Source organism: Chrysemys picta, chromosome 1 (genome assembly GCF_011386835.1).
Source record: "Chrysemys picta bellii isolate R12L10 chromosome 1, ASM1138683v2, whole genome shotgun sequence".
NCBI classification, from domain to species: domain Eukaryota; kingdom Metazoa; phylum Chordata; order Testudines; family Emydidae; genus Chrysemys; species Chrysemys picta.
In genome coordinates, this window is record NC_088791.1 from 281,490,684 (window position 1) to 281,515,214 (window position 24,531).

General features: G+C 42.2%; 1 long non-coding RNA gene across 1 annotated transcript; it reads right to left on the bottom strand.

Moving 5' to 3' along the window:
- On the bottom strand, positions 1-24,515 carry LOC135980852 (uncharacterized). The gene is made up of 3 exons (XR_010597757.1): positions 24,475-24,515; positions 18,305-18,382; positions 1-10,804 (listed from the first exon to the last, which is right to left on the bottom strand). It is a non-coding gene; the product is annotated as an uncharacterized LOC135980852 (long non-coding RNA).
- Positions 24,516-24,531: the final 16 nt, after the last annotated feature.

Sequence of the window (24,531 nt, forward strand, 5' to 3'; positions counted from 1 at the left end):
TCCTGTTCTTTTTGCGGATACAGACTAACAGGGCTGCTACTTTGAAAACTGGTAATTAGCTAAATGGATTAACATAAGGCAACTGCCCATCTTCAGCCATTTACAGGTAGTTTACTACAAACTTCAAAGAGAAATAAGAATGATATTACTACATTCACAGTTCATCTAAATGTTAACATCTTCTTTTGATCCCTGAATTAACAGAATACAGCGATAGACAGGAACTGTTTGGTTACATTGTCAACCTCTAACAATATATCTGTAAACACGGAAAAGACATAATATGTCTCTAAAGTTTTAATCTGGATCAATTAGCCTGCTAGTTGTGTAACCCTTTCTGGTCCTGTGTCACAGAGGGTAATTAAGAGACGGTTACTCACCATATGCAGTAACTGATGTTCTTCAAGATGTGTGTCCCTTGGGATGCCCCACTATAGGTGCAGCAGTGCCCCCTGCACCTGGGATTGGAGATCTTCAGTAACAGTGCCCATTGGGCCGCACATGCATTCCTCCCCATCTTGAACCATCGGCGACATATATATATGCTGTGAGCTCCGAAGCAGAGGGGAGGAGGGCAGGTAGTGAATCACCCATAGAGACACACATCTTGAAGAATGTCAGATACTGCACATGGTGAGTAACCTTCTTTTCTTCTAGGAGTAGTGTCCCTGTGGATGTGCCACTATACAACAGTGCCCCTAGATGGAAGACTGGGGCTTCAGAGTGATGTCCAATAAGGAGAAGAGGGTGGTGCTTCCTATTTGGGCATCTGATGCTCCATTATGGGTAATTGCATAGTGTTGGCTAAAAGTATCCGCAGATACCCAGGTGGCCGCTTTGCAAATGGCAATGATCAACACAGTGTTGAGAAAGGTAATGAGGTGGAGAGTGAGCGAGTGGAATGTGCTTGAGTTCCAGGTGGAGGTAGCTGGTTGTGCAGTTGATAACAAAGGTGTGTGCACTGTGAGATCCAGTTGGAAAGAAGTTGTTTGGATAGAATCGCTCCCTTCAAACATTCGGTGACTGAGAGAAATAGGTGTGGTGATTATCTGAAAGTTATAGTTCTATCAAGGTAAAAGGCTAATGTCCGCCCAATGCCCAAGGTGTGTAGTGTCGCTTAATGTTGATTGTTATGTGGCTTTGGGCAGAAGCAGGGATGGTGGATAGGCTGATTCAAATGGAAGGAGGGCACCCTGGATAGGAATTCTGGATGCGTGTATAATGTTACTTTGTCCTTAAGAAAAACTGTGTACAGTTTCACGGTGGGTATGCCATGAAAGCCCCTATTTCTCCTACTTGTCAGGCAGACGTGATGGCTATGAGAAATGCTTTAATGGAAAGATGATGTAAGAGCACGTTGCCATGGGCTCAAATGATAGTCTGGTGAGACAGCGCAAGATGAGGTTGGGATGTCATACATGAGGGTAAAGTTTCAAAAGAGTTTTAAGGAATCTCTTCATGAGCAAGTGGGTTTATATGGAATAGTGATCTATTTAGGGGTGGAATGCTGTGATGGCGGCCAAGTGCACATGAACAGAGCTTGTAGATAGGCACGATCTTTTAAGATCTAGAATATAATCTAGAATGAGTGGTAATGGGGAATTAATTGCTGAATCATGATTGACTGCACCAGAATTGGAATCTTTCCCATTTTTGGAGGTACGTACGGTGAGTCATGTCATGTCTGCTATTTAAGAGAACCTCTTTTACTGCCTCTGAACTGGTCATCTCTGAATCCCCAAACCATGAAGGAGCCATGCCTTCAGATGAAGGAGACATGAATTGGGATGGAGGATTCAGCCTGAATCCTGCAAGAGGAGGTATCGACTCAATTGCATGGTGATCGAAGAACACACCACACCAGGAAATAAGGATACCACATTTGTCATGGCCATGTTGAGGCTATGAGGATGACTCGGGGTTGTTGCACCTATATTTTCTGAAGTACCTTGAACAAGAGGGAAAAAGATGGAAAGGCATAGAATACTGGAGCATCCCATATAATAAGGAAGGCATCTCCCAGACACCCATGACCTAGACCTGCTCGTGAGCAGAAATTGAGGGCATTTGGCATTCTCTTGTGTGGCAAAAAGATGTATATGGGGAAATCCCCAGCGGATGAATATGCACTGATAGACTTTTATATCTAATTCCCACTAATGGTCTTGTGAGAATTGTCTGGTCAATGAGTCTGCCATGGTGTTCTGGAGTCCAGGCAGGTATGCGGCTGAAATGTTGATGTCACGCTGGATACATCAGTTCCACAATTTCAATGATTCTGAGGATAGGAAATAGGACCTCGCTCCGCCTTGTCTCTTGATGTAGAACGTGCAGGCAATATTGTCCGTCAATACTTTTATGGTCCAATGTCTGATCGGTGGTAGGAAATGTCGGCACATGTTGTGAACTGCTTGCAGTTCTAAAAGGTTGATGTGCATGAAGGATTCTTTGGGGGACCAACTTCCCTGCACTGTGTGGGTCTGAAGGTATGCTCCCCAACCAATTAGGGAGGCATCAATTGTTAGAATCAGGGATAGTGCTGGTTGGAGAAAAGAGACCTCCATACAGACATTTTGGGGTTGTCTCCACCAGTGTAATGAGTCCTTGATCTTGATAGGCATGGATAGAAGTTTTTGAAGACTGTGTCTGTGAGGTACATACACTGTGCGCAGCCATGCCTGGAAACAGTGCATGTGTAACCTGACATGTTTTACCATGAAGGTAGCTGCTGCCATATGGCTGAGCAGCTGGAGACATGTCCTGGCAAAGAACTGCAGGCTGGTTCTCCTGGTGGATACAAGGTCGACAATTGTAGAAAGTCTGTGAGCACGAAGGAAGGCTCTGGCCTGTATCGCATCCAGGTATGCCCCAATAAACTCCAGATGTTGTACAGTGTCGATTTTTGTATAAAGAACAGGAGTACTTGTGGCACCTTAGAGACTAACAAATTTATTTGAGCATAAGCTTTCGTGGGCTACATCCCACTTCTTCGGATGCATAGAATGGAACATATGTTGAGGAGATATATATATACACACACACACAGAGAGCATGAACAGGTGGGAGTTGTCTTACCAACTCTGAGAGGCCAATTAAGTAAGAGAAAAAAAACTTTTGAAGTGATAATCAAGATAGCCCAGTACAGACTTCTCACACTTGATAAGAAGTGTGAGAGTACTTACATGGGGAGATAGATTCAATGTTTGTAATGGCTCAGCCATTCCCAGTGTTTATTCAAACCTAAATTGATTGTGTCTAATTTGCATATCAATTCGAGTTCAGCAGTTTCTCCTTGGAGTCTGTTTTTGAAGCTTTTCTGTTGTAAAATAGCCGCCCGCAGGTCTGTCATTGAATGACCAGACAGGTTAAAGTGTTCTCCCACTGGTTTTTGAGTATTATGATTCCTGATGTCAGATTTGTGTCCATTAATTCTTTTGCGTAGATATTGTCTGGTTTGGCCAATGTACATGGCAGAGGGGCATTGCTGGCACATGATGGCATATATCACATTGGTAGATGTGCAGGTGAACGAGCCCCTGATGGTATGGCTGATGTGATTAGGTCCTATGATGATGTCACTTGAATAGATATGTGGACAGAGTTGTCATCGGGCTTTGTTGCAAGGATAGGTTCCTGGGTTAGTGTTTTTGTTCAGTGATGTGCGGTTGCTGGTGAGTATTTGCTTCAGGTTGGGGGGTTGTCTGTAAGTGAGGACAGATCTGTCTCCCAAGATCTGTGAGAGTGAGGGATCATCTTTCAGGATAGGTTGTAGATCTTTGATGATGCGCTGGAGACGTTTTAGTTGGGGGCTGAAGGAGACAGCTAGTGGTATTCTGTTATTTTCTTTGTTGGGCCTGTTTTGTAGGAGGTGACTTCTGGGTACTCGTCTGGCTCTGTCAATCTGTTTTTTCACTTCTGATCCATCTTCTTTCGTATGGCATGAACTGCGTTGGGTTCAGATGGAGCCTTGAGGAGACAGTTGTCTAAGTATGGGAATATGATGCTGTGTTTGCATAGGTAGGCTGCCACTACCGCAAGGACTTTGAAGAATACTCAGGGCGCTGTAGAGAGTCCAAAAGGTAACACCTTGTATTGGTAATGGTCAGTCTGCAGGATGAATCTGAGAAATCGTCTGTGAGCAGGGTGTATGGCGATGTGAAAATACATATCTTGGAGGTTGAGTGCTGAGAACCAGTCCCCCCTGTTCCAGTGCTGGGATACTGCTTGATAGTGTGACCATCTTTAAGCATTGCGGCTGGTCAAACTTGTTGAGGTTTCCTAAATCTAGGCTCAGTCTCCAGAAAATAGTGGGAATAAAAACTTTTCCCTCTGTGCTGGGATGGTACCAGTTCTATGACTCCCAAATGCAGAAGGTGATTCACCTCTTCTCATAGAAGGTGTTCATGAGAAGGATCACTGAAGAGGGCATGGGGTGGGAGGGACAGTAATGGAATGGAGTATGGAATCTTTGTTGATTATTTCCAGGACCCACTTGTCTGAAGTGATTTGCCACCATGATGGATAAAAAGGGGCTAAAACGGTCACCAAACTGGTGGGTTGTTAAACATGGTTGCAGCAACTGGAAGTGGGGGAAGCTTCTTGCAGCCTCGACCAAATCTTCAAAATTGTTTAGACGAAGGTGTGTGACAGGTAGACCCCCTAAGGCGGTGTTTGTCTGAACTTCAGAGGGGGTCTCTTTGCTTTGTGACTGAACAAATTTAGTCGCTTCCAATCCCTTACATAGGGGGTTGCCCTAGGCTCATGTTGAATCTGGATCAATCAGCCTGCTAGTTGTGTAACCCTTTCTAGTCCTGTGTCCCAGAGGGTAATTAAGAGAGGGTTACTCACCATGTGCAGTAACTGACGTGGGAAGAGGAGAAGTAGCATGGTGGTGTAATCTCTTTCTCCATTTCTTCCTGCTGTTCCTCCATCGTTACTGAGTTAACATCAGGTGGTTGAGAGATGGAGGAGGATGACAATTATGCATGTTTCTGGCTCTGCACTACGGATGGTTTGGGAAACTGTGCCCTGTACAAAGCCCATGGGTCACTGTAGAAATATGAAGGAATTGGTATGTGGGTTTTCACCCACAGGAGTCTGTACCAGGGCCCCGGTTTGGTTCCAGGGTCTGAATAATGCAGACAAGCAGAGGATTGTCTTTGTGGGTGTTCTGGATATGCAGGTGGAATGGAGTACTCTTCATCCTCTTCCTCGCTGGGAAAGGATGGTGCAGGTCTCAGAGGTGAAGGGGAGCAATGTTGTGACTCCATAGAAGAGGCATGAAGTATAGGGAGCTTCTTACAGTGGAGCAGAGACTCAGGCGTAGCAGAAACGACAAGGTGGAGCAGACAGGAGCATCATTGGCACCAGTGGTTGTTTGGAAAGTGAAGGAACTATTAGTGCCAAGGGTAGAGTGCATTCCCTTGAGTGGTCAGTGGATGTAGATGGCTTAGTTGGTGCCAAGAGCGTGCCCAGTGCTGAGGGTGTTGTCAGTGCCAAGGATTTGATCAGTGCCGAGTGGTCGGTGCCAAAAGACTTGTAGATACCAACATTGTTGTCGGTGCTGAAGCACCTGAGATTGTCTTGGATGAGGCACTTGGTACCGTTTTTGGATGCTCTTGCACTGTGCTTCTCAGTCCTGAGAGACAGTGTGTCTGCCTGTGGTCCTGCCCATTGAGGGTCCTTGGACTTCTGTTTAGCTCCAGTACCGGAAGTACCCTGATGGCTAAGTCTCAGCCCTGAGGATGTTGAGCCTACTGGTCTCACAGGGGATGGCTTTTACTTAGGTAGTTCCTTGGCAGGCAATGTAGTGATCCGTTTTTTTCCTGTCTGAGCAGGAAAGAGAGGATTTCCTCTTGGATGGCCATGGCGAGTGGGGATTGGCTGATTGAGCTGAGGTAGAGAGCCACCCCAGAGAGGTATCAGAGCCGGGGTACAGCTGGGCATAGAGAACTCTCCAGGAGGAGAATTTTCAGTTGGAGTTCTTTGCTCTTTTTGGCCCGGGAGGTCAAGCTGATGCAATGGGTGCACTTAGGTGTGACATGGCCCTCACCGAGGAAGCAGATGCACCATGAGTGACCATTGCTCATGGGAAAAGCCTCCTGATAAGAAAGGAACCTCTTGACCCTAGGAGATCCTGGCATACTCCCAAGGGGGAGAGCTCCCAATCGGGGAGGGTTTAAAACAGGTAAGAATAAGGTAATGGGGAGGGAAAAGTAACTAAAAGATTAATTTTTTTAGGGGGAGAAAATGTACAGAAATGGCTAATCACTACTAATGTAAGGTAAGTTAATGAGAGTACATTTATATATTCTCGTATTCTATATTCTCTATATATTCTTTTTAGGTGACCTCATCCTGTCCCATAGCTTCAGATAACTCCTTTTTCCTGAAGGTTCCCACTCCCATGTCTCCACCCATAATCTTTATACTGAAAGCTCCTTCTGATCACCACCAATGCCCTACTTCAACATTGTGTGGTGTGTACTGCAATCTGTGTCAACTCTTTTCCCTCAGTGTCCTCCCTCCCTATCCAGTCTCTAAATAAATCCTTTCCATTTTTTTCTTTATAATATAACCACAGTCCATCCTTCCCTTTCTATTGTATTAGTCACCTTGGTTAACTCCCATTTTGATTTCTTTAAACTTCTCTTTTCTGTGTACACCTATCCTCCATTCCCAATTCTTACAAAATTCCTCTGATAAAATTGTCTTCCTCCCTTGACATTACAACCTTGAAACTCATAATTTGCTTCCTTTCTTTAATCACATTACATCTCTTAATTTTGCCCCTATATAAATCTCGCCTGTCATTTACTTTTGCTCCCTATTTTCTCTTTCGTTGCAGTTTCATCTCTTGTCTCATTCTTGGTCTTCTTTACTGCTGCCCTCTCTGTTTAGAATAGTTTCCAACTTCTTTTCTACCAAATGCTCCCTGAACCTATGTCATCATTAGTGCCAAATTTGAACATCTTATTTGAGGTTAAATAATAAAAGGTGTTGTTGTTTTTTTTAAGGACCACACTTCCTATTTGCTTTCCTCTGACATTCTCCCCGCCCCTTCTGCTCTTCCCTGTTGGAAGGCCCAGCTGTCTGTTGCTCTTCATTTTGTTCTGAAGGGTCTTCACTTTCCCTCCCAATCCTTTGGCTGAGATGCCTGGCACTCTACAACAAACCCCTAAGCGGCATCCTCTGAAATTATGGATGAAGGCAAACATTAATGGGTATATCATATGGGCGAATGTGAAGAAGCTTGCACTGCAACATATACTGACCCCAACTTCTGAATACCAAGGGTATGTCTACACTTAAAACACTACAGCTGCACCGCTGACAGGAGTGGCTGTCCTGTCAGCATAGGTAATCCACCTGAGAGGCGGTATCTAGGCCAATGGAAGAATTCTGTCTTCCATCGACCTAGCATTGTCTACACTGGTGGTTAGGTCAGCATAGGTATGGATTTTTAGTGAGAGACATAGCTATGCTGATGTTAATTCCCAGTGTAGATCAGCCCTAAGAGGTCTTCATTATCCAGTCTGGTCAATCTATGATGAGAAAGGTGGATGGAGAGAAGGGGTGGGTCTCTGTGACTGCGGGACCTTTTAATAGTCTTCTGTCCATGCATAGTTCTTCTGAATCATGTCCATTGACTTTTGGACTTCTTCTTGAGGTGGTGGGCTTTCTTTGCTTAGTGTCCCCCACTGGATCCCTTTTGACCATGTGACCTGCCCCCCATGTTATGGATAAGCAACAGGAGATTAAGTGACTTGTCCAGAGTTACATAGGAAGCCTGTGCAAGAGTCAGGAACTGAATCCTAATCTTCTGCACTGCAGACCTGTACTGTAGTCACCTAGATGATGGGAGAATCAAATGAAACTATTAAAATATCTGCTATTAAAATATTAAATTATTCTATTTTATGGAGAATTAAGTGTATGAATTTCAAATTTCTATGAAAAATGTAAATAATAGCATATGAATAAAATATTAGATACATGAACAACAGGGAGAAATCAAAATATTAAAAGTAAAATAAAATCAGATAAATTTAGCTGAACAGAAATTGTACACATAGTCATCAAAAAAGATAAAGGAAGGTAAGTAAAGTGTAGCACACAGGTGATTTAAATTAATAGTGGAAATCATGTCTATAAAAAAATGTGGAAAAGTACATGAGAAACAATGAAACATGACAGGTTTCAGAGTAGCAGCCGCTACAATGAAACATGAGCAATCTTAAAAATTCCCATCACTTTGAAAGATTATAATAGTTCCAAGAGCATTCCCCATACGAAAGAAAGAGATGGGAGAATCTTTCAATTCAGTCAAACTTTTTAAGTGCAGGTATTATAGAATCATAGAATATCTGGGTTGGAAGGAACCTCAGGAGGTCATCTAGTCCAACCCCCTGCTCAAAGCAGGATCAATTCCCAATTAAATCATCCCAGCCAGGGCTTTGCCAAGCCTGACCTTAAAAACCTCAAAGGAAGGAGATTCCACCACCTCCCTAGGTAACCCATTCCAGTGCTTCACCACCCTCCTAGTGAAAAAGTTTTTCCTAATATCCAACCTAAACCTCTCCCACTGCAACTTGAGACCATTACTCATTGTTCTGTCATCTAATACCACTGAAAACAGTCTAGATCCATCCTCCTTAGAACCCCCTTTCAGGTAGTTGAAAGCAACTATCAAATCCCTCCTCATTCTTCTGTTCTGCAGACTAAACAATCCCAGTTCCTTCAGCCTCTTCTCATAAGTCATGTGTTCCAGGCGCCTAATCATTTTTGTTGCCCTCCGCTGGACTCTTTCCAATTTTTCCACATCTTTCTTGTAGTATGGGGCCCAAAACTGGACACAGTACTCCAGATGAGGCTTCAACAATGTCGAATAGAGGGGAATGATCACGTCCCTCGATCTGATGGCAATGCCCCTACCTATACAGTCAAAAATACCGTTAGCCTTCTTGGCAACAAAGGCACACTGTCGACTCATATCCAGCTTCTCGTCCACTGTAACCCCAAGGTCCTTTTCTGCAGCACTGCTGCCTAGCCATTCGGTCCCTAGTCTGTAGCAGTGCATGGGATTCTTCCGTCCTAAGTGCAGAACTCTGCACTTGTCCTTGTTGAACCTCATCAGGTTTCTTTTGGCTCAATCCTCTAATTTGTCTAGGTCCCTCTATATCCTATCCATACCTTCCAGCGTATTTACCACTCCTCCCAGTTTAGTGTCATCTGCAAACTTGCTGACAATGCAGTCCACGCCATCTTCCAGATCATTAATGAAGATATTGAACAAAACCGGCCCCAGGCCCCCTTGGGGCACTCCACTTGAAACCGGCTGCCAACTAGACATGGAGCCATTGATCGCTACCCGTTGAGCCCGACGATCTAGCCAGCTTTCTATCTACCTTACAGTCCATTCATCCAGCCCATACTTCTTTAACTTGCCGGCAAGAATACTGTGGGAGACCATATCAAAAGCTTTGCTAATGTCAAGGAATAACACATCCACTGCTTTCCCCTCATCCACAGACGCAGTTATCTCCTCATAGAAGGCAATTAGGTTAGTCAGGCATGTTTATATCTATCGATGACAGTACTTCAGTCATGTGAGTTATCCCACCAAGTCTCTGTTATTCCAATTACATCATAGTTCCTTGACTGTGCCAGGACTTCCAGTTCTCCCTGCTTGTTTCCCAGGCTTCTTCCATTTGTGTATAGGCACTTAAGATAACTCGCTGATCGTCCCGCTTTCTCAGAATGAGACAGGAGTCCTCCCCTCTTGTGCTCTCCTGCTCGTGCTTCCTCCCAGTATCCCATTTCCCCACTTACCTCAGGGCTTTGGTCTCCTTCCCCCGGTGAAGCTAGTTTAAAGCCCTCCTCACTAGGTTAGCCTACTTGCGAAGATGCTCTTCCCTCTCTTCGTTAGGTGGAGCCCATCTCTGCCTAGCACTCCTCCTTCTTGGAACACCATCCCATGATCAAAGAATCCAAAGCCGCCCCTCCGACACCACCTGCGTAGCCATTTGTTGACTTCCAGGATTCAACGGTCTCTACCCAGGCCTTTTCCTTGCACCGGGAGGATGGACGAGAACACCACTTGCGCCTCAAACTTCTTTATCCTTCTTCCCAGAGCCATGTATTCTGCAGTGATCTGATCAAGGTCATTCTTGGCAGTATCACTAGTTGCCATATGGAGAAGCAGGAAGGGGTAGTGGTCCGAGGGCTTGATGAGTCTCGGCAGTCTCTCCATCACATCGTGAATCCTAGCTCCTGGCAAGCAGAAGATCTCTCGGTTTTCCTGGTCGGGGCGGCAGATAGATGACTCAGTCCCCCTAAGGTGGGAGTCCCTGACCACCACCACCCGCCTCCTTCTCTTGGGAGCGGTGGGCGTGGAACCCCCATCCCTAGGACAGTGCATCTCATGCCTTCCAATTGGTGGAGTTTCCTTCTGCTCCCTTCCCTCAGATGTATCATCTAGTCCACTCTCCGCATTTGTCCAAGTGGAGAGAACATGAAAACGGTTGCTCTCCTGTATCTCCATTGCTGGTACATGGTCGCTCCTCCTTCTTCTTCTGGAGGTCACATGCTGCCAATTTTCTTCCCCGTCCTTCTATCCCCACTGCGCAGCCTGCTCTGATTCTTCAGAACGTTGTGCCCATAGAAGCATATCCTGACATCTATCCAGGAAATCTTCATTTTCTCTTATGCAACGCAGGGTCGATACTTGTTTCTCCAGACCTCGAACCTTCTCTTCCAATATGGAGACCAGCTTGCACTTTGTCTGTACAAAGTTGCTTCTGTCCTGTGGAAAAAAGACAAACATGGCACAACCTGTGCAGTTTACAACAGCTGAACTCTCACCCTCTATATTACTGTACTTTGCAATTGAAGTCCAGAATTAGATTTTCTGTCACAAAATAAAAATGTATTAAATGTAGTTACATTATATTTTCAATAGCAACCAATAAGACATATTTTATACTTCCACATACAGTTGTGTGTGCAAGTGTATCCCATTCTAAGAAGCATTCACAGAAAAACAACCTTTCACCAGGAAATCAGTTTACATTATCTGTCCATTTCTGATCCCATTAAATTCCATTACAAAACTCCTACTGAATACAATAGGAGCAGGATGTAGCCCAATTTGTAGTCATGAACAATTATGTATCAATTTAAACCCCATGCAATTCGATGGAGTTCCACAGGATATAAATCAGAACAGAATTTGGCTCAACATATATTTAATGCTCTGAAATGCCAGTATCATTTAATTTCAATAACCAAAATTTTAGGAAGGAAAATCAAATTAGAATAGAAATGTACCCACACTAAATTAGATAAGCCAATAGAACAGGGGAGTCTCATCTGAATGTTATCCTCTTCCTTCCTCACCTAGATGCCTTCTCATTGCAGCAGTTGGTTGTTTGCAACTTTTCTTGTTAGACAATCATGTGTTAGATGCAATATTGCTCATAATTACAGCAGTCACAATCCTATTGCTATCATTATTCCTGTAATTTGTACTTACATAAATGTAAGCTTATTGTTGAATGCAAGTGATGTCAACCCTCATAATGGATGGTCACTGTAATTATAACGGAATTATAAAAAGAAAATTGCTTTTTAGCCAGTATTATCTTGTCAAAGATTTCATCTCTAACTAGTTAACTTGACAGCTTTACTGAAACTTTGTATAATTAAATTCTTGTATCATGTAGCTGTCTTGTTTGATTTTATTTCATACTGCATTTTTAATTAATTTAATTAACTTTATAGCCTGATTAACAATTGGCATGCTTCTAATGCAGATCATTTATAAAACAGATATTAACTGGTGTTCTAATCAGTCTATCTCACTATACATTCTTTACAGGTTGCAATCCTGACCCATGACTGAAATTAGACTGAGCCACAGAAATTTAGATTCTTGCAAAATAATATAGGATCATTGTTCCTTTTCTAATTCCAATCTTTTTTGAGATATATTGGAAATGGAAAAGGCACAGAAAAGGGCAACAAAAATGATTAGGGGTATGGAATAGCTTCCACATGAGGTGAGTTTAAAAAGACTGGTACTTTTCAGAGACTACTAAGGGGGATATAATAGAGGTCTATAAAATCAGAACTGGTGTGGAGAAAGTAAATAAGGAAATGTTCTTTACTCCTTCTCATAACACAAGAAGGAGGGGTCACCAAATGAAATTAGTAGGCAGCAGGTTTAAAACAAACAAAAGGAAGTATTTCTTCACACAACACTCAGTCAACCTGTGGAAATCTTTGCCAGAGGATGTTGTGAAGGTCAAGACCATAACAGGGTTCAAAGAAGAACTAGATAAGTTCATAGAGAACAGGCCCATCAATCACTATGAGCCGGGATGGGTAGAGATGGTGTCCTGTCCCTAACCTCTGTTTACCAGAAGCTGGGAATGGGTGACAGGGGATAGATCACTTGATAATTACCTATTCTGTTCATTCCCTCTGAAGCACCTGGCTTTGACCATTGTTGGAAGACAGGATATTGGGCAAGATAGACCTTTGGTCTGACCCAGTATGGCCATTCCTATGGTAACCAGAAATAGAAAAAGGACATTGAGAGCATCAACTCACTCTCCTTGTAAAGGCAGTGGATTATGGAGTGGGAGCACGAGGGAAGTTTTGTTTTCCAGAAACAAAGGAGCACTACTTCAATTAAAATGCAAAAACAACTTTTTTGTTAGGAAATAGTTAATAGAGTGAAAAGCAGGATTGGGGCCAAATTGTATAGCTGATATTCAGGATTTTTTTATTTTATGTTTATTATTATTATTACTTTACTTATTCACAGCATACATCTCATGTTGGCAATAGAAACCTCTTGCTAATATCGAGTTGTCTGCTTATGAGGAGAGCCATAGGGTACTTCCTTTTTAATCGTTTTAACGAGTTAAGGTCCTACAGTGCCTCAGCTGCTATTGATCAATGAGTTTCTCTGAAAAACTTTGAAATCAGCACATGGTGGAAGTTAATGGAACACTGGGACAGAAAAAATGTCAAGTTAAAAAAAGGAATGAATGACAAGGGATCTGTAACAAGTAATTTACTTGTTTGTGCCGTGTGTAAATATATTTGAAAATGGGATGTGCTGCTGCTATTCATCGTCAGTGCAACTTTGCTTTGTTTGGCAATAAAGATAAGGTATGGATAAACATACATTTTATCAACTTTTATTTACTGTTACTTAGACCTTTTCATTATTTTGTAAAGCATCTTAATACAATTTGAATTCCATTAGATTAGACACAAATAACTAGAGCTAATTATTTTAACATGCATTGGTCAAAACTACATGATATTACAGCCTATGGCCTTATTTTCTATTACAGCAGTTTTACATAATATTATGTCACCTTAATTGAGCTAAACCAAAGATTCACAGCAATAATGGATGTTAGTTTTAATTTCTTTAAAGCACGTTGATTAAATTAACAGCCTTGAGGCATCCCAGCATTTTGTTGTGACAGGGTACTAGTCTTTCTGGTGTTCAGAAAGAAGAGCATATTTGATAGTACTTAAAAAAATAATGCTATGGCAACTGGCTATCATCATGCTTTTACTTTGCTTGTTTTCAAAGTATGTATAGGAGATATTGGTTTGTGAATGACATGCAGTACCACACAATATCCTCTAGATGACACTGTTTACTGCAGTTAGAAGACTTGCAAGGCTATAGAAACAAGAGCCGTGAATTAAACAGAATAAAGTGATAAACTGTCTGAGCCTAATCCTGCCCCTGTTCATGTCTAACATCAATAGCCAAAATATCAATGGCTTCAACGGGAACAGGAACAGGCCCACTATTTGCCTATTTAGTTTAGTGAACTTTTTTTTCTTTTAACAGAAAAGACTGACCTTTAAAATTGAGAAAAATAGTTCTTATCAAAACCTAAACTATGAAATGAAATGTCTCTTAGGATTTTTAACGTGCCTCCATGCCACTCCCAGTTAATTATCCTGACTGGCTTTGTTAAATAGTGACACTATAAATATTACATTTTTTTCTAACTATTCTTTGTTCTGTGGTCTACATTCATTGTAGCACAGCAAATTTACGTTAATTAGATCAATTAGCCTTATTTAGATGTATATGTCTTGAAGTAGGATTAATTATGCTAGTTTTGTGTGTGTGTATGTGTGTGTGTGTGTATGTGTGTGTGCTTGTTTGACCTTTATAGTCAGGATAATAAAGACAATCTCTGACATTTCTCTGAAAGAAAAAAGTGATAGGAACTCCATCTTGTATTTCTCCACCACCAAACACTTATTGGGTAAAATTTTGTAAAGTGTTTAAGTCACTTAAGAGCTTTGGAAAATGTTACCCATTATTTTCAAAGATCCCATACAGTATGCTTTGGAGTTATGAGGGCTACATTCTGCTGAGTTACCAGAAAAACCCCAGTTATGTCAGGGTAACTGAGAAGAGAATTTGCTCCTTTGTACTTTTAATCCCAACTATTCCTTGATTACTGCCACCTGAGCATTACCATTTGTAACTCTATCTCCATGCTGTATTAATAAAAATAACATGCACCTTTTGCCTGAATTTCTACGGGGTCTAGGGTGACCAGACAGCAAGTGTGAAAAATCGGGATGGGGGTGGGGAGTAATAGGAGCCCATATAAAAAAAAAAAGCCCCAAATATCGTGACTGTCCCTATAAAATCGGGACATCTGGTCACCCTAGCGGTGTCCGGATTATCAATATGTTATTTTCACTCCAGGACCCAGATGTTAAATGGAGACACAGGCCCTGATCCTGTACTGAGTTTTGTGTGGGTGGAATCCTGTGTTAATGTACTAGTCATCATTCCAGACTGTAGGCCTAGGACTGCAAACACTAGGCTTTCGATTCACAGAGGGGTTTAACTAAGTTCAGTCATTGTAGGTGTGTTAGAGGCTTGAGTATGCTTTACCCATACATCCAAAGAGAAATCCTTACAGCTGGCTGCTTCTATCTATCAAACCAGCTCCTCCCTCACAATAAGTTCCAGGATCTCCCTCTTCTTCCCTTAGATATTTAAGGTAAGTGCAGAGGTGAAAGTAAGCCGATACGGCCCAGTACGGCATACTGGCAAGAGCTGGTACGATGTGCTGGACTGGACCAGCTTCTCCAGCGGTGATTTAAAGGGCCTAAGGCTCCAGCCACTGTGGGGAGCCCCGGGCCCTTTAAAGCGCTGCCGGAGCCCTGTTGCCGGAGCTCTGGCGGCTCTTTAAAGGGCCTGGGGCTCCCTGCAGTGGCAGGAGCACTGGGCCCCTTAAATCCCCGCCCGAGCCCTGCCGCTCCAGAGTAGCGGCGGCAGGGCTCCGGCGGGGATTTAAAGGGCCTGGAGCTCCGCGGCGGCCGGAGCCCTGGGCCCTTTAATTTGCCCCTGAGTCCCAGGGCTCCCAGCCACCTCTGCAGCTGGTACTCTGGGGTGATTTAAAGGCCCTGGGGCTCCCAGCCACATCTGGAGCCCCAGGGCCTTTAAATCTTGAAATACCCCGCCTCTTCCAGTTGAGGCCCCGCCTCTTCTGGTTGAGGCCACGCCCCCGCTCAGAACTCCAGAGTACTGGTAAGTCCTTTAAGTTACTTTCACCTCTGGGTAAGTGCTGGGCTCACTGTTGGAGAGCAGGATATCTGTTTGTGGAGAAAGCAAGGGAGACTGACTAGAGGTGACTCTTTACGAACAACGTCGGCCCATGTCTGCTAAAGTTACTTGAGCACATGCTGAGGTTTGCAACTGAGCGTCAAACCAACTTGATAGCCAATACTTTTGTGATTTGAGTAGAATATTCTCCACTGCACTAAAAAAGACCCTACATAAGGCACACAACAAAAATAACAAGAAGCAGCAATGTGAGAGTTTTCTCTTAAACATTCATATAGTTCTCATATATGTCTACGCTACAGCAAGTGCCATTGCAATCAACATAAATTTGCACCTTTTTGACAGGCTCAGCTTAGAGGCTGTGCGTGGAATAGGCATGACAACTGAACTAGCCTCAGATCCCTAACAGTGGTCCCCCCACTCAGAGCTGAAAAAACATCTAGTGGAAAAATATGGGGACATTTGCACTGCTGAGCCCTGTGCTATACCTTTTGTAATTGAACAAAAGTCTTCAGTCCTCTGGCCTATGAAGCCGACTACTTTCATAAACACTACACTCATTTTAAATATGTATTTTAACAACTTTTCTATAATATCAATTTCAAAATTTCCTATTTCTGACAACATTCAGCAGTGTTTTAATGACCCAAACATGCCTGACCACACTCTTTTCACATCCACTACACCTTCTCCCAGGAACTTATGCCACAAGAGGAACAGTCCTACCTCTTAAGGCTCCCTGTGTTGTTACAATCAGGAATAAATAACTGAAGAGTAACCCAAGTGAGTCAAACAGTAATTGTAGGCCAAATGCTGCTCTCAGTTAAACTGATGTCAATCCAGAGTAACTCCAAAGACTTCATAGGAGTTACTCTAGATTCATTCCAGGGTAACAGTGGAAAACAATTAGCTTTGTGATTATTGCTTCCCATTAGTATGATAACATCTGGAGTGGAATGGAGAGGTAAATCTGAATTTATAATGAGTGATATACTTCAAAATGAATTACAGGTAAAAAGTCCTCCCCAATATGGGCTAGAAGAGAAGCTTAGCTATATTTTGCATATTATGCTTCTCTATTTCCTCCCCTAGCTTCAAATATATCTCATTAGGAACTTTGATCCCAGTGGGTTTGCTTTTCTATTATATGAATATTCCATCTTCAGTGATAAACAGTCTATGGAAGCTGAACACAAGGAGATACACTAAATGAGAGAACAATTTAGAGATACACATAAAATGCTAAATGAACTGTATACCTTATATAAACTTAATGTGTTGATTTCAATGGAAAAATGTCATTAGATGTACAATAAAAAAATTAAAGGATTTCCACATAAAACTAGTGACCAAAATGATCCAGTGGGAAGTAGGCTTTGTCTCTGCAGCACCTGGGTTGGGTATGAGGCGATCAGGGTTAACATTTCAGACAGAAGGCCCTCAATCTTGTCTAAAGGCTGTTTGGGCTTTAGAAGGATAAGGGGGAAATGCAGGATGTGAAGGAGAATCCAAGTACTGGGCCCTGTAAGTACATCTGAAAATAAAACCTCTTGGCATATGATAGCAAAAACAAACATTGCCAGAAAACGTAGTGGTAATTCTGGGAAATTTTGAATTTTGCTTTCCTGTAATTTAACTCTCTCATTCCCAGCATAGACCAGAGGAATCTTCTCTTACCCCAGGCTTTCAGTGGTTGGACTAGCTGCTCGGTGGCTTTAAGCTCAGTGCCTGTGAAGCTTTGCTATGAGTCAGGGAGGCCCAGTCCCACCTGTATCTAATCTATCTGTGTAGACAAGGCTTAGCAGCACCATAATTTGCTCTAGTCTGGTTCCTCTCTTTGATGTTTCTTGTGACAGCTAGAAATTTGACAAGGAAATCCATTACTGATCAGTCTGTGGTATGTTGTTGCTGTGATAATTGTGTAAGCACGACTGAGTTAGATAGGTGCTTGCTTACCTCCTAAAGCATGTTGCCCTTGGAGTAACAGATACATTGATAAGGAAGAGGGCAAAATGACGAACTTCTATTGTGTTTGTGTTGAAAAAATCTATTGTTTGTTTATATGGGAGGTAGGACCCATGATTTATTAGTAGAGATTAGGGGAAGCCACGGAAATCCACCATCAATTCCGTCCCCCAAGCTGGTTCCTGGCTCCAAATATTCAATAACTTCCCAGCAATAGAGAGTACCATCCCATCCTCTATATTTTTTTCCTGTGGTTTACATTATTGTTTGCTAAATACACCTCTACCTTGATAGAACGCTGTCCTTGGGAGCCAAAAAAATCTTACCGTGTTATAGGTGAAACCGCGTTATATCGAATTTGCTTTGATCTGCTGGAGTGAGCAGTCCCTCCCCCCCGGAGCACTGCTTTACCGCGTTATAACCGAATTTGTGTTATATCGGGTCGCGTTATATCGAGGTAGGGGTGTATATTACAACACCCTATTTACCTTGCTTGTAATCTTTGTGTAGCTTATGCCTTTCTAAAGAATTTTCTTAGTCAATCACTGGATGGGATAGTGCAAATCATGGAGCTTGGGGAAGCCAGACTCTGGAGTTAAGGCCTTTTCCATAGATTTTGAACTCTTCCCCAGACTCTAAACCCGTGTTTCTCAAACTGGGGTTGCCGCTTGTGTAGGGAAAGCCGCTGGCAGACTGGGCCGGCTTGTTTACCTGCACCATCCTCAGGTCCGGCCGGCCGATCGCGGCTCCCACTGGCCACGGTTCGCTGCTGCAGGCTGATGGGAGCTGCTGGAAGTGGACACAATAGGCCCCATGTCAAAAACCATAATATAATACATTTTCCTTAGACATGTTAATTTAATTTTTGGACCCTTGGTTTCATTCATAAGTTTAGGAAAGGCAGAAATCAGAAAACTACGATGCCAACTCATGCCCTTAAACAAAAAGAAGTCATGCATCTATCTATCCTTGAAATCAAGGGTCTCTATGTTGGATAGATGTAGTCCTCCAGCGGATGTATAGTTTAATCAGGTTGCACCATTCTGATAACCTTTTACAAATGGTGATGTGTGGGGCTGAGATAGGGATGGAGACTGAAGAACAGAAAATATTTAGCATAAAATGCAGAAGTGATATAAAGGATGGTGCAAATTTCACCTTGATAAGTGAATGTGATTGAGTGGACATTGGTCTAAATTGCATGTTATTTTAATGTGATCAGCATGAGCAAGGACAGAAAATATGGGCTTGAAGCTGGAAAAAGTTATGCAGAAGATATAACAAGGCTCTTCCTGCTTGTCTCATTTTGATCCCAGTTTTACACCTGTGTAACTCCATCGATCAGATTTGCATTATCTTGTCAGGGGAGATTATTATTACCCAGTGAAACTTTCTTCAGATGCTATTTTGTCTAAAAGTCCTTAGAGCCCCAGGTTCCTTCTGCCTTTTTCTTTTTCACACATCTGAACAATGTCCCTCAGCAAGCTATGCAAGTTATTTGCAAGTCTTGGAACATTTTCTCCTTCCACAATAACAAATTGGTTGTATTCTGCTTCTAGATTCTGATTCAAAAGCTACTTTCATCAAAATAAATGACATGAAGGTGGCAAAGAATAAAATATATTTTTTATGTGCCACATGTAATTACATCCCTTTTAAGTGGCCAAATAATTGCATTTTAAACTGTACTTGTTTATTATTCTCTTTTTGCCATTTCAAAATTGATTTCCATTGTTTTTATTAAATAGTTGCCAGAGCCCTGGGAGGGAAACATACTCCTAAGCAAACAATTCAAGTCTGTCCATTAATCTGTACCTTTAAATAAACAGCAATAATGAATGAGAGTTCAGCACCTTGTTGCATTGTACAATGACAGTGATTAAACACTGGCACTGCAAAACGCCAGTTTTCAGCTTTTGCATTTGGAGACCAGTTAGAGCCATGAACCTGACATTTGTAATCTTTGTCAGTCAAAAAATATGGCAAATTCAGTTAAATTTAGTTCTGTCATTCAAATGGAATAAAGGTTGTCACCTGCCCCTTTTGTGATTTAATTACCCAGGAATGAATTTATTTTCCTGAAGGGAGACCCATTAAAAGGGCCTGATCCTGCAAACATTAATCGCCTGACTAGTCCCATTGGCTTCAATTATTCAACATTAATTGACTTTTTATTGCTGTTTATTTAAAAGTTCAGATTAATGTACAGACTTGAATTGTTTGCTTAAGTGTTTTTCCCCTCCCAGGACTTGGACAGCCATTTAGAAAAACCAATGAAAATCAATTTTGAAATGGCAAAAAGAGAATAATAAACAAGCACTGTTTATAATGCAATTATTTGGCCTCTTAAAATGGTGTAATTACATGTGGTTAAATAATACAGAAATATATTTTTTATTGAACTCAGTGGAACTATTCATGAAAGTAAGGGCTCAAAAATCAGGCCCAAGCACTGTGGAGAGGAAGACAAGTAATTTTTTAAGGAGCTTCCCACACGAGACATGAATAAAAAAGGAATCGTAAAATCTAAACTATCATGTGGATAAAATATGAACAAAAGTAGAAGCAATATCATCTTTACAGCTATGAGGAGAAAACAACAATACAACTGTTAAGATCTCTTAAGCTATATGGTCCCTTCTGTATATGGATTTCCCTTGGTCTGCACAGAAAGTGGGGACAGCATCCTTTGTGGCATTATTTGGTGAGGTTTTGGGAAGTGGGGGTGAAGCAGGGGACTCCCTTATTCTGTGTCATTGCCCTTGTCTTAGCCTCTGGATTTGCCTGTGGAATTCCAGGAGTTTGCCATATTACTCAGCAGCAGTGGAGGGAACCAGCCAGTCATGGGATGAGAAGTAGAGGCAAGTTTGAACAAAGTGGAGGCAAGAGCCCTCTAGGTAGGATCTCCTACCTCCATGGATCAGTAGGATTCATAAGGTGGGAAGTCTTGCCCTTTGCCAACTCCACTGGACTCCAAATCCCCACTTTTGAGGGGTCAATTAAAGGAGGAACCTCATAAGGTTTTCCTGGCAACCTCCACTAGGTCTCTGCAGGACTGGCAATCTCACTCTGAGTTATTCCCTAATTATGATTGAAATTCAATTGAATTTGGTAATTTTTAATCAGTATTTCAAAAACAAAGCCTCCAAATATTTGCTAGCATACAATATTTCATTTAAGGACATGGGGAAATCTGTACTACATTTATTTCATTTTCTGCTATGTGTTAAGAAAGCAGGCACACCATAAGTACACTAGGTTAAGCTCTGATGCACATCGTGATGGCATGCAGTAGAGGAGCTCATTCACCAAAATATGAATCAGCAATCCATAAAAAATGTTAATGTTCTTATAGGACTGTCCTGGAGTCTCCAGGAATTAAAGATTATGTCATGTGATGAAACCTCCAGGAATCTGTCTAAACAAAACTGGCAACCATAATAGATGAAAAGGCATTATGCCTCCATAATAACAGACCAGGAGAGGCAATATGAGGTATAAAATGATCAAGTGACCATAGCCAGTTCAGTGAAGCATGATAGCATTTTATGCTCAACAGTCCAAGATTAAAATCTTTAGTTAGCTAAGCATAATGTGAGTCAGTTTCATGTATAATGTATTGTGTGAGCCTGTGTGATACAATGTAACCAATTCCACTTAGTGCAATTTGACTATAGCTAATACAGAATAATTGGAGTCAGTTTCTAGCATGCTCCAGTTTGAGTCAAATATGATATGGAAAAGAACTTGATACATAATAATATGAAGAGGAGAGACCATATAATGCAGTGAATGAATAGTTAATATGCTAGAATACAGAAGGCAATCTAATAGGTTATAATGTGATTAGGGGCCTAAATACTCTAATACGTAGACAAAAGCCTAATACATTATGAAAAAAATAGGAGACTATTAAAGAACAGTATAAGTAACAGTACATAGCTGAACAAATCATAACACCAAATACTATAGTTTTTCCAAAAATAAGTGTACTGGGAGGAATATTTATTAGAAGATAAAACATGGCTCTTCAAGAAAACATTAAAATAAGGACTTTTTAGAGCCATTCTTCACATTTAAAAGTCTGTATAACAATGTACTGGGCAATCCTGATTCCTGTGCCAGAATACCGACTTTTATTAATTTTCTTTCTAGAAGATTAATAAAAGTAGTTATGACAGTTCTAACCCGTTTTATACCAGGAGTCACGATTTCACAATTTATTGTACTATACTAATGCAAACAGTGTAGTCTGAAGACCTACCTTTTCCAAGAGGTTAACAAAGTCAGATTAGTTAAAGAACAGCAGCATTTTACAGCAAGTACACAAACATTAACATGACAGATTGTATTTCAAGCAAACATCACTGGCTTTTTAACATATTCAGCTTCTGAAAAGAGCAGACATGTTTTAACTTTTTTTGACTTGTGAATGTGTTACATTTAAGTCCAGTAGCCATTAGTTTAATCAAATTTGATTATTTCTCTTCCTAACCCTTCATAGGGCTAACCTTGTGTACATGTGGAGAGCTCAGTTATGAGCACAAGATAATCAGTTCTGACTACAAGTTAAAGTCATCCCTAAGCAAACAGAAAACTATTCAGTTTAGCAATAAAGTTAAATAATTATTATTAGACTATGTGATGTGACTACAATGTGACTTTGAAATGACTGTAGTGTGATTAGAATAAAAATGTTATGTGTCTGTGATGTTTCTAGAAGGAGAAAAACGTCTGTGATGCCATACCGCTGTGACATGACTCGTGTCAGAAAAAATGCGTGCATTATTAATGAATACATAGGCACAGTATTTCAGGAGCAGAATATGTTATGCAAAATGCTAGTAGTTCTAATTATCTTCTTTATTAATAGTTGTACTGCTTTGTACTGTAATATGATGAAGGAATTAAATACTTAATTCTTTCACAGAAAATTCTTTCTAAATGTTTTGGCAGTAAGGTTACTCTTTCTTGTCAATTCCTTGACTTTTGATGCTAGGGCTACAGCCATCCTTCCTGTATTACATAATGAACACTTTTCTTTATTATTAGATTAAGTTCTGTTTGCTCCCATTACTTAATGTCATCAAAACCAGAATCAATTATTTGTGTGTGTGTAATACAAACTTTTTGGACACAAATATAAAACAGAGTGACAGGAAGGTTTTATCTTTACACAGCATGTGATTATCGAGACTGCAGCGTTCATGCACGCTTATATCAGGAGTATCTGCACCAGTGTGACTACCAAGGGTGTTTATATATGTGACTGTGAGGATCAGGATGTACCCCCTACATATACAGTAAATGCCTATATTTAATTGAAAGCATTGGGTTTCTGTATTTGTACATAAATACACATATATGGAAACCTAATACACCAAGATAGAAGTCTACATATAATTGGTCAAAGATATGCAACTTAAAATGGGCACAGTATGTTTTCATGGTATGGTTTTAAGACCTGAAAATCTTATATTGATGCTATTCTTGTTTTTATATACATAGATTTGGTGGTCATAAACAATACCATAATTACTTATTGTGGCCATTTTAACCTGACTGTTAAGTTTCGTAGGTGTTAGATGATATGGTAGGTAAATTCAGGCTGAGAAAGGCTAGGGATTCAAAAAATATTCAGAATAAAGGTTTATTCATGCTGCAGATGTTGAAGAAATGCATTATGATCCTATCCTTGTGACACTTTTAAAGGTAATTAATTGCAGAGTAGGTTATCATTTTATTATAGCACTGTCTTCCAGGCTGGATGGACAAAGTAAATGCGTCACTTACAGGCTAGAAGAGATTATTGTTTTTATTATTAATTAGACAATAATGAAGAATGTCTTTCTGTTCAATATTGCAGGGGATAAAAAAAAAAGGCATTTTCTTAGAAAATTCTCCTCTGAGCCTTCAGAAAGGAAAATGAGGAAGGTATACAGGAGTCAATGGGAAGCGAGACTGAGCTGGAGTCAGAGAAATCTGAATTATAGATGAAGAGGCATGTATTAAATATAAAGTTGAAACAAGTTGAGGAGGACCAGGGAGCGATATTTTATACAGCGAGAGGAGAGATGCCGGCCGAAGAGAGCCCTCCAGCAACTCTGAGGGGGGAGTTTGACGCACAAGCAGCAGTACCCTGCACAGCACCGGCCTCCTGCGGTGTCGGAGCTAGGAGAGCGGGCAGAAGCGGTGCACGGTTGGGGGGCGGGGAAGTCTCCCCCTCCCCTGTTAAGAGCAGCTGCCCCCACCAAAGGAGACTGCTCCATGAGAACCTAAGGCAGCAGCTTTATCCGGGGGGCAGACTGGGCTTCTGCTCTCAGCCAATCCACCCCCGCTGCGGTTGCTGAAAAGGCTGCACCAGCTCACGCCATCCGGCACCCCTCATTCTCCCTCTCCGTCGCACTGGTGTGACTGGGGACCAGGGGCTCCCCGCTCCAACGCCGCGGCTAAAACGCATGAGGCCCCTCGCGTGGCTCCCCGCAGGCTAACTTGGGGCGTGCATACGCCGCTAAAGCCAGCAGAGAATACGCCGAGCGGAGGCCCCCGCCCCGGCACCCCGGGGCAGTTTAGCACCGTGCAGGGCAGTGCGGTCGACGGCCGCCCCTGTAATCTGGGGCCGCGCTCCCCTCCCTCGCATTGCAATCCAGGAGCACACAGCCACGTCCCGCCGGCAGCATGCACGGACTCCCCTGCCCACGTCTGGAAGGCAGCGGCGGCAGAAGCCTCCTCCCGCCCGACCGGCAGCGGCTCCGAGGGCTGAATCCAAAAGGTCCCGGCTCCCGCGCCATCCCCCCCGCGTCTCTCGCGCTCCAGTCAGCCGCCGCCGCTGCCCGCAAACCTATTAACCATTCCGCGCGCCTGCTGCAAGCTCCGCTCACCCTCCTCCTCCTCTTCAGCTCCGCCTCCCCGCAGCCCCGGCTGCCCGACCGACGCGC